Below are 7,797 nucleotides of genomic sequence, written 5' to 3'. Positions count from 1 at the left end.
AAGACCCAAGCTGCTAGAAATAATCAGTGAGGATGCAAATGGGGAGGAAAAGCTGTACCAGTTACAGGCAGAGGATACAATCCACCTCACACACTGGAGAGCAGAGGATGGAATCAGGGTCACATGCTGGAGAGAAGCTGGTGGATGGTTCTGATGACCAAAGACCCAAGGAAAGAACTCAAGCCAGGACATGTGGTCAACTCAGAGCCCAAGGAACCTTCATCTTCCCTCTTTAGTTGCCCTGAAATCGCCCTTCCCCTGCCTTCTCACATGCTGTGACCTCCTCCTTGTTCTTTTCTACCTGCTCCTTTGTCTCTGCTGTTTGAATATTTAGTTTCTCTATTCTTGCTCTGCTCTCCCTTCCCCTCTGTCCCTCCCCTTCAGCCCCAGACTTCTTTACATCTCTATCTGCTTCTCCCTTTTACTGTTCCCTGAGTTTGTCATTTCCTCCTACTTCTCCTGTGAAATCACATCTCTTTCTACCAACTATAGTTACCCAACAAAAACTACAAAAAGCCCTTGCTTCAACTTTTAGAGATAATTTTCTTTTTGAGGATTCTTATTATTTAAAACAATTTTTAAATTTAAATATATTTTGATCACATTCTTCTGCTCCCCAAAGTCCTTCCAGGTCCTCTCTACCCACCCAACATTAATCTCTTTTTCAACTGACAAACAAAAACTCAATTCAACAATAATCCTCACAAAACAAAAACAAAATAAAACCATACACAAAAGAAAAGCAAAAACACCAACTGTAACCAAATAAAATCACACACGCGTGCACGCGCACACACACATACAAAACCTGTGAAGTTCATTGTATGTTGGCCAGCTACTCCTGCATTTGAGTGAGGCCTGACCTGGAGTGGTTGTTATTTCCAGTGTCGCTCTACTGGAGAAAACTAATTATCCCTCTCCCAGCAGGTGCAAGTGATACTTCAGTTGTTAACTTTTATCCTGGTCGCTATGTTTTCATTCATTTACTCATTTTAAAAATTTAATAAGCCAGAAGGTGGTGGCGCACGCCTTTAATCCCAGTGCTTGGGAGGCAGAGGCAGGTGAGTGTGAGGCCTGGTCTACAGAGCAAGTTCCAGAACAGGTTCCAAAGCTATAGGGAGAAACCCTGTCCAAAACACACACACAAAAAAATCTTAACGAAAGAAAAAGATAAAATAAAACAAAAAAAAAAACAACTATCACATTGAAGTTGGACAAGACAAACCAACAGAAAGGAAAAATGCCCCCAAAGAAGGCACAAAAGTCAGAGACCAACTTGTTCACACCTCAGGAATCCCATAAAAGCACTAAACTGAAAGCCTTAATACACATACAGAGGACCTGATGTGTGTGAGTGTTTTGCCTCTATGTATAGTTGTATAGCATGGGAGCGCCTGCCTAGTGGCTGCTGAGGTCAGAAGATGCTTTCTGATGCTTAGAACTGCAGTTACAGATGGTTATGAGTCACGATGTGGGTACTGGCACCTGAACCCGGGCCCTTTGCAAGAGCAACAAGGGCTCTTAACTGTTGAGCCATTGTTCCAGGCCCCAATTTTCTTTTATATACATGTGACCCACCACCCACACACACATCAGTGTTTCTTAATCGGAAAACAAACAAAAAAAGTTTCTCTTGGTTATCATATATCCTAAGTCATTGTTCTAAAAATTCTAACCAACTATGGCATTCTCTGTACATGATTATATTCTAAATACTTTCCTTTCCTTTTTTTTTTAAAAGGAGCTCTAGTAAAGTTTTATTAAAGGAAAACTTTTTACTTTTCACCGGTCTGTTCTGGCATGCTTCTAATAATGTCAGAATCACCTGGGTCAATGATGGCCAGTGTGCATACTCTGTAGTATTTTCCACATGCTGTGCCAAACTCAATGTTATTGCCACAGTAGTGATGGACACCAGTTTTAGCCAACATGGCATAGTATTCTATTTCAGATTTCCTCAAGGTGGGGCAGTTGTTGGCGAGGATCACCAATTTCGCTTTGCCCTGTCTGATCATCTTCAGAGTTTGTTTGTATCCCAGCACGTACTTCCCACTTTTCATAACAAGCTGGAGCTGAGAGTTGATCGACTCCAGAGACTTTTTCGTCTTCTTTGCGGCCACCATCTTCCTGCCTTAGGTGCGGGACGGGCCCCAACCAAGACCAATCTAAATACTTTCCTTTCATTGCCTCGCCATGTCTTCATTACACTGGCGATACTGAAGATGAGAGTGTGAACTCCTGTTGCCAGTGTTGACAAATATGCCCATCGGTCTTGGTGTCTTTGGACATCAGAGAGCATTTGGTCCAATAGCAGCAGTGATCACAGAGGCCACGGTCATAAAAGGAATCACTAAGGCAATATCGACTGCCTTGTTTCCCAGGCACCAACAGGACTTCATGTCAGCGCAATAAAAGCTCATTCCCATCACTGCATTCCTTGCTCACTCACAGCTTCTAGTGTTTTCTGACCTCTGACTCTGGAATGGCTAGGAAGGTATCTGTTGTCTGTTAGCAGCTCAGCATTATCAAGCAGGGAAAGAAAAACAGTCACAGATTAGAAAAAAAATATATTCCGTGCTCTGGACAATTGCATCAAAGAGATGAACAACTGGCTCAAGGTTCTGCTGATACCACTTTCTGCAACCCAAGGGGGAGAAGCATTACCTCAGACACTTCTCACTGCGATTACGGTCCCCACCCCATTTTGCCACTATACTACAAAAGCAGCCCCAGATGACAGAGAGGCAAATGGGTTTGCCTCTCAAGAACCTGGGAACGCAACCAACACCAAGTCTTCTGAAATAGTCCCGACTCTAACTAGAAAAAGACACTTAAGAACCTCAAATGTATGCCCTTTACATGATGCAATTAAACTTTCTCTTGGTGTCTAAGATCCTTTGGGGCTTAGAATGCTGATCTTGGGATGAAAATAGAAAACGAAAGCAACAGGATGGTTAATTTTTTTTTTTTGAGCCTGTCCTGGAGCTAGCTCTTGTAGATCAGACTGGCCTCAAACTCACAGAGATGAGCCTGCCTCTGCCTTCTGAGTGCTGGGATTAAAGATATGTGCCACCACCATCCATATAGGATGGTGAAATTTTAAAGACACTAGGAACGAGTACAGCCAGAGATCAACAGACCCTAATTCCTGGGCTCTAGTCACAGCAGCAGCCGGCTCCCTCCTTCTGATGGCGGTATTTCCCATTTATATATCATAACTCTCAGTTTCAGGCTATGTTCTAGCCTCCTGAAACCCACCTAGTAATAATCTTACTTAACATAATGCCTCAATTTGATACTGTAAGTGAGAAAATAAGGACACTGTAGTCCAGAATTAAGGGGTCCAGTTTCAAATCTCACAGCCAGTGTCTGAATAATGGTGGAGCTATACACAGCCATCACGACCAGTCTTAGAGCTTCTAACAGGATCTGAGATGACTTCAAAGACTCCTTTTCACAGCAATGCCTAGATATGCAAGCACTTTTCTACTCACAGATGTTTTAGCACAAGGTTCTAAAACTCTGTTTATGAGAATAATTATCCTGAGTCAGAGGCTTGTGAGATGGCCTAGTGAATAAAACCCCAGTAAATAGAGACCAATTAAAGAGGAATGTATGTCAGCTTTGGGCCTGAACACACACACACATACACCTTTGCATACGTGCATGCACATCATCCACATATACATTCCAAAATTTAAAAACTATCATCAGTCAACATAGATTGCTATTTCTGAGATACGGTGAAGACCATGTCAATGTTTAATTATTATTTTTTAAATTTTATGTATTTGTGTGCATGTGCATGCATGTGTGCGTGCGTTCACATGTGCACATGCCATGGGATACATATGGAGACCATTGTACAACTCTTTGGTCAGTCCTTCCTTCATCTTTCCTTGGCTTCTAGGAATCTAACCCAAGTCACCAGGTTTGTAGAGTAAGCACTTTCATGATTGGGGCCGTTTCACTAGTCTTACTTCAATATTTCTTGATATTATATCTTAAGATATGTCCATTTTAGTATCAAAAGAGAAATCAGAACAAAGCCATCAGAGAATGAATTCTTTGGAAAGATTAGTTACTAGAATCTATCAAAGTAGCCAGGTAAATTAGATTGTTTGTTGTTTCCCTGTATCTGTAGTATATATATATCAGCTAAGTTATCAGAAATTGCAACATACCTAAAAAATGTATTTTCTTCATGGTAGCTATCACACCATAATAATCTGTAGTTACTCACTTATGTTGATTATCAGGGGTCATTAAATTGGGTGTTTCCTGAACATAATTAGGAATTCATAATTCACAATAAATTGCTTACTTTGTGTGTTATAAATACACATAAGCAATTGTAATACTACCTGGAGGCTCTATAATCAAAGCATATGTAAACAATGGAACTATATATTTTTGGTTTTATTATATTACATAAGTAAGATTCCCAAAATATACTAGGGATGATAAAATAAACTAGGGTTTACAAGAATGGTTTTTTCTGTTTACCTACAATATGTCACTACTATGGTCCCTATACCTTGAAATCTCAACCCTAACAATCTGAAACAGGCTGTACGGAGTAGAGAGAGCAGTCATATCTCTACCTAAGGATGCTAATTGGTCAAACTCAAAAACTCAGATTCGTGAAGAGCAAATAGGTATTCTGAAGAAGTTAGTGCCCACATGCTAATCTAATCAACCGGATAGTTAAGCATTGTGCTGCAAGAATAAATTTGACAGAAAGGTGAGGGGCTCTCTAACATGCCTGAGCACGGCAAACATGGTACTGGTAGGTTGCCCTCCTCCCTTCCCTCTGCTTTGCTAAACCATTAGATTACATTCCTAAAGCTAGCCACCATGGTCCATTCCCTTATTTGGCCACTTCCTTAGGCCTGACTAAAACTCCACAGTCCGGCAATCAAAACACCAAGGTACAGCAATCAAAATTTATCAGTCGGTAACATGTCCGGTCAGGGCTCACAAACTCATCCCAACACAGACATCCCCTTCTTTAAAACACTCCTGCAGAAATACTTGGTGCTGTCTTTGCCTGAGCCAGAGGCTCTGCTCCCACCACCATTTGTCCCACCCCTAGGGTTGGGGTATGTAAATCTCCGTTGTGCAGAAAATTCAGTTTCTATGTGTGTTTTGTGCTGACTTCAGGGCCCCAAGAAGGTTCCTGGAAGTTCTGATTAGAAGAATGTATGAAATATCTATGGAATATTCTTTGGCCAAATCAGACATCTCCTGGAACATGGTCATTCCCCCTAACGCAAAGTCTTCTGAGATTCTGCAAGCCAGCATTCTTTGGTTTTGACTCAAATACACTGCTCCAGGATCCCAGGAGGTACCTATGTCAGCAGAGGAGAGAGTGGGTAATTCATAGCATGATTTCTAATGTGTTTTGTGTGCCTAGCACTACAGGAGGAACCCAATATGTGCAAATTTGCCTTCAAAAAAGCACAATGAAATTACAACTCTCTCTCTCTCTCTCTCTCTCTCTCTCTCTCTCTCTCTCTCTCTCTCTCCATATAATGACTGGTGGAAGCTCAGGTTAGGTAACAATAATTAGAAAAGTGGGGTCTAATATTTTATCCAGGACAATATGGTTTGGGACTTTTACTTCCAAATACACCTGGTTCATGCATACCTATCTCTTTGTCATGAAATGTGGCAAGAAAGTTGGCAGAAAGCAGAGATAATTCTCAAAAGACAATAACAGCAAAGCACACGAGAAAAATAAGGTGACATTCAAATTTAAAGCAAGTGATATTTTTCTTCTCAAAATCACAAAAGGCTTTTTGTCGTTGCTTTGACACAATCCTCAGGCAAATGGACTATTAATTTTTCTAGGTCATCTGAGTTTACATTTCAAATAAATTTATTCCCATAACTTCATTATAAATAGAACAAATATAACCGTTGTAACAGACTCACGGAGCATCTTAGAGTGGCTGGATTGTGTGCATAGCTATAATCACTTTCTAGGAGAAGAATTTCTATATCAGCCAAAGAAATAGTCTCTTACAAGGAAGATGAAAATTGCTTGGGCAATCAGTCTAAACACCTTCCAGGTTTCCATGACAACCACAATTAGTAGCATTTAACAAGAAAACAATAGGTCCCAATGACTCAGAGTAGTAGTCAAATGCATGTCCTTTAATTTATTTTCACAACTAGAAGCACACTGAGGGGATTGAAAGCACTACTGGGGCTTTTCCCTTTTCATACTTTTCAGTGCTTTCAGTGGGGCGAAGAGACCACAGAATTAACATAAACAGTATTGATCCTGGAAGCTCCAGGCTGACTAAGATAAAGATCCTCGTGAAATTTCATCTGGTCACCAACCCCCCACCCCAAGGCAGTTACTCTCAATGAGATAAAAATTGGACAGCATCTTTGTCCCAAAATAACTAAGCAACAAAAGAAATTCCCTTGGCACGCCTTCAGTTTTGCATGGGCAATCACTTTGAGTTACAGAAGTTAACTAAAGGTCAATCAATAAGCCCAACCTGTCAACATCTTATGATAAGGCCTATAAAAACATTCTGATCACCCTTTCCTCGTGACTTTGCTTCTGAGAATGTGGAAATATGGCCACATCAATCCTGAGCACATAAACTCAGCTGTGATTACTGCCTGCCTGTGGCTGAGTCAGCACAGAGTTATGACTCTCAAGGAATGGGTTGCGTGATAGCCCTGGCTTCCCTATAGGGCACGGATTGTCGCAGTACCTCTGCTGTTGGCAGATTGTATATGTCAGCCTTCTTCATCTTTTTAACACAAAATTATCTGAGGTCTCCAGCAAGACAGAAGTTAATTCTCTTCAATATTTTCCCTGAAGAAAGGGCTGGGAAGACAGCGTTTCTACTCCATGACAGTAACAATGACCCCTACCTTGTATTAGTTACTCAAGAACATTCTCTTACTTAAACCTCTTCATAGCCCTATGAGCATTGGTGCTACTTTATCATCCTTCCTTATTTTAGAGTTCCTGAATCCTAACTTGGAAGAAATGGCAGCTCCCAATCTTGACAAAGAGTGACTGTGGGAGAACGCGATTCCTGGCCCTGTAGTTTGGGGCATCCTAACCGTTGTACTGTGATTGCTGAGGTCTGCCATCCGGGTGATCTCCAAGCAGAGACAGTTAATAGGAATGTTGGATACGAACTACTTTATATGTATATATGAACTATTTTCTATGTAGCATGCCTAGTGTTTCTCTTTGCGGGAGTTATGCATCCCCTTAGGCAGAAGGACATAAGGGGAAGAACCACACTATACAGACTCCTTGTTAAGTCCTGACCATGTAACCCATCTGCTCTCCACCTCAGGCCAGCTGCTGGATCCTTCTGAACTTAAGTTTTCTCAGCTGCAATCTGGATTTTGCATAGCTTTGGAGATTCTCGACACTGGCATCTATCTATTGCCTAATGGGTATGGAGGGGCATCTGAAGAGAGTTTCTAATAGCTCTGAGTTTATGAAAATCAGAACCTTCATATACACCTGCTAGCTCAACCAGCCTCCCTCCGTAACTAAACATGCTTCTAACAAAATCCAAGCGGCTTGTCTGTGTGCTCTGGACTCTGTTACTAGAGTTAGTAGAGAGGTCTCTTTTCATTTTAAACTAGGAAGACCTCGCCGAGACACCATCGTGTGGAATGGCTTCAACAAAGAGCTCTAGTCCCAGGGAGCCTGTCATTTTCTGCTGAGGAGATTTTACAGTTATGAAAAGGTCACGTTTTATAAAACAAAATGGTTCAAGGAGAAAATTAAATGATGACTAAGCTGCGCTG

At 41.3% G+C, this 7,797-nt stretch overlaps 1 pseudogene; it reads right to left on the bottom strand.

Moving 5' to 3' along the window:
- Nucleotides 1-1,732: 1,732 nt before the first annotated feature.
- Nucleotides 1,733-2,158, bottom strand: LOC125393990 (large ribosomal subunit protein eL30 pseudogene; annotated as a pseudogene).
- Between the last annotated feature and the right edge of the window lie 5,639 nt (nt 2,159-7,797).

This window comes from Myodes glareolus, chromosome 20, assembly GCF_982192425.1.
Source record: "Myodes glareolus chromosome 20, mMyoGla1.1, whole genome shotgun sequence".
Classification (NCBI taxonomy): domain Eukaryota; kingdom Metazoa; phylum Chordata; class Mammalia; order Rodentia; family Cricetidae; genus Myodes; species Myodes glareolus.
The sequence above is the reverse complement of the archived record's forward strand: the minus strand, read 5'-3'. Positions and strand labels throughout refer to the sequence as shown.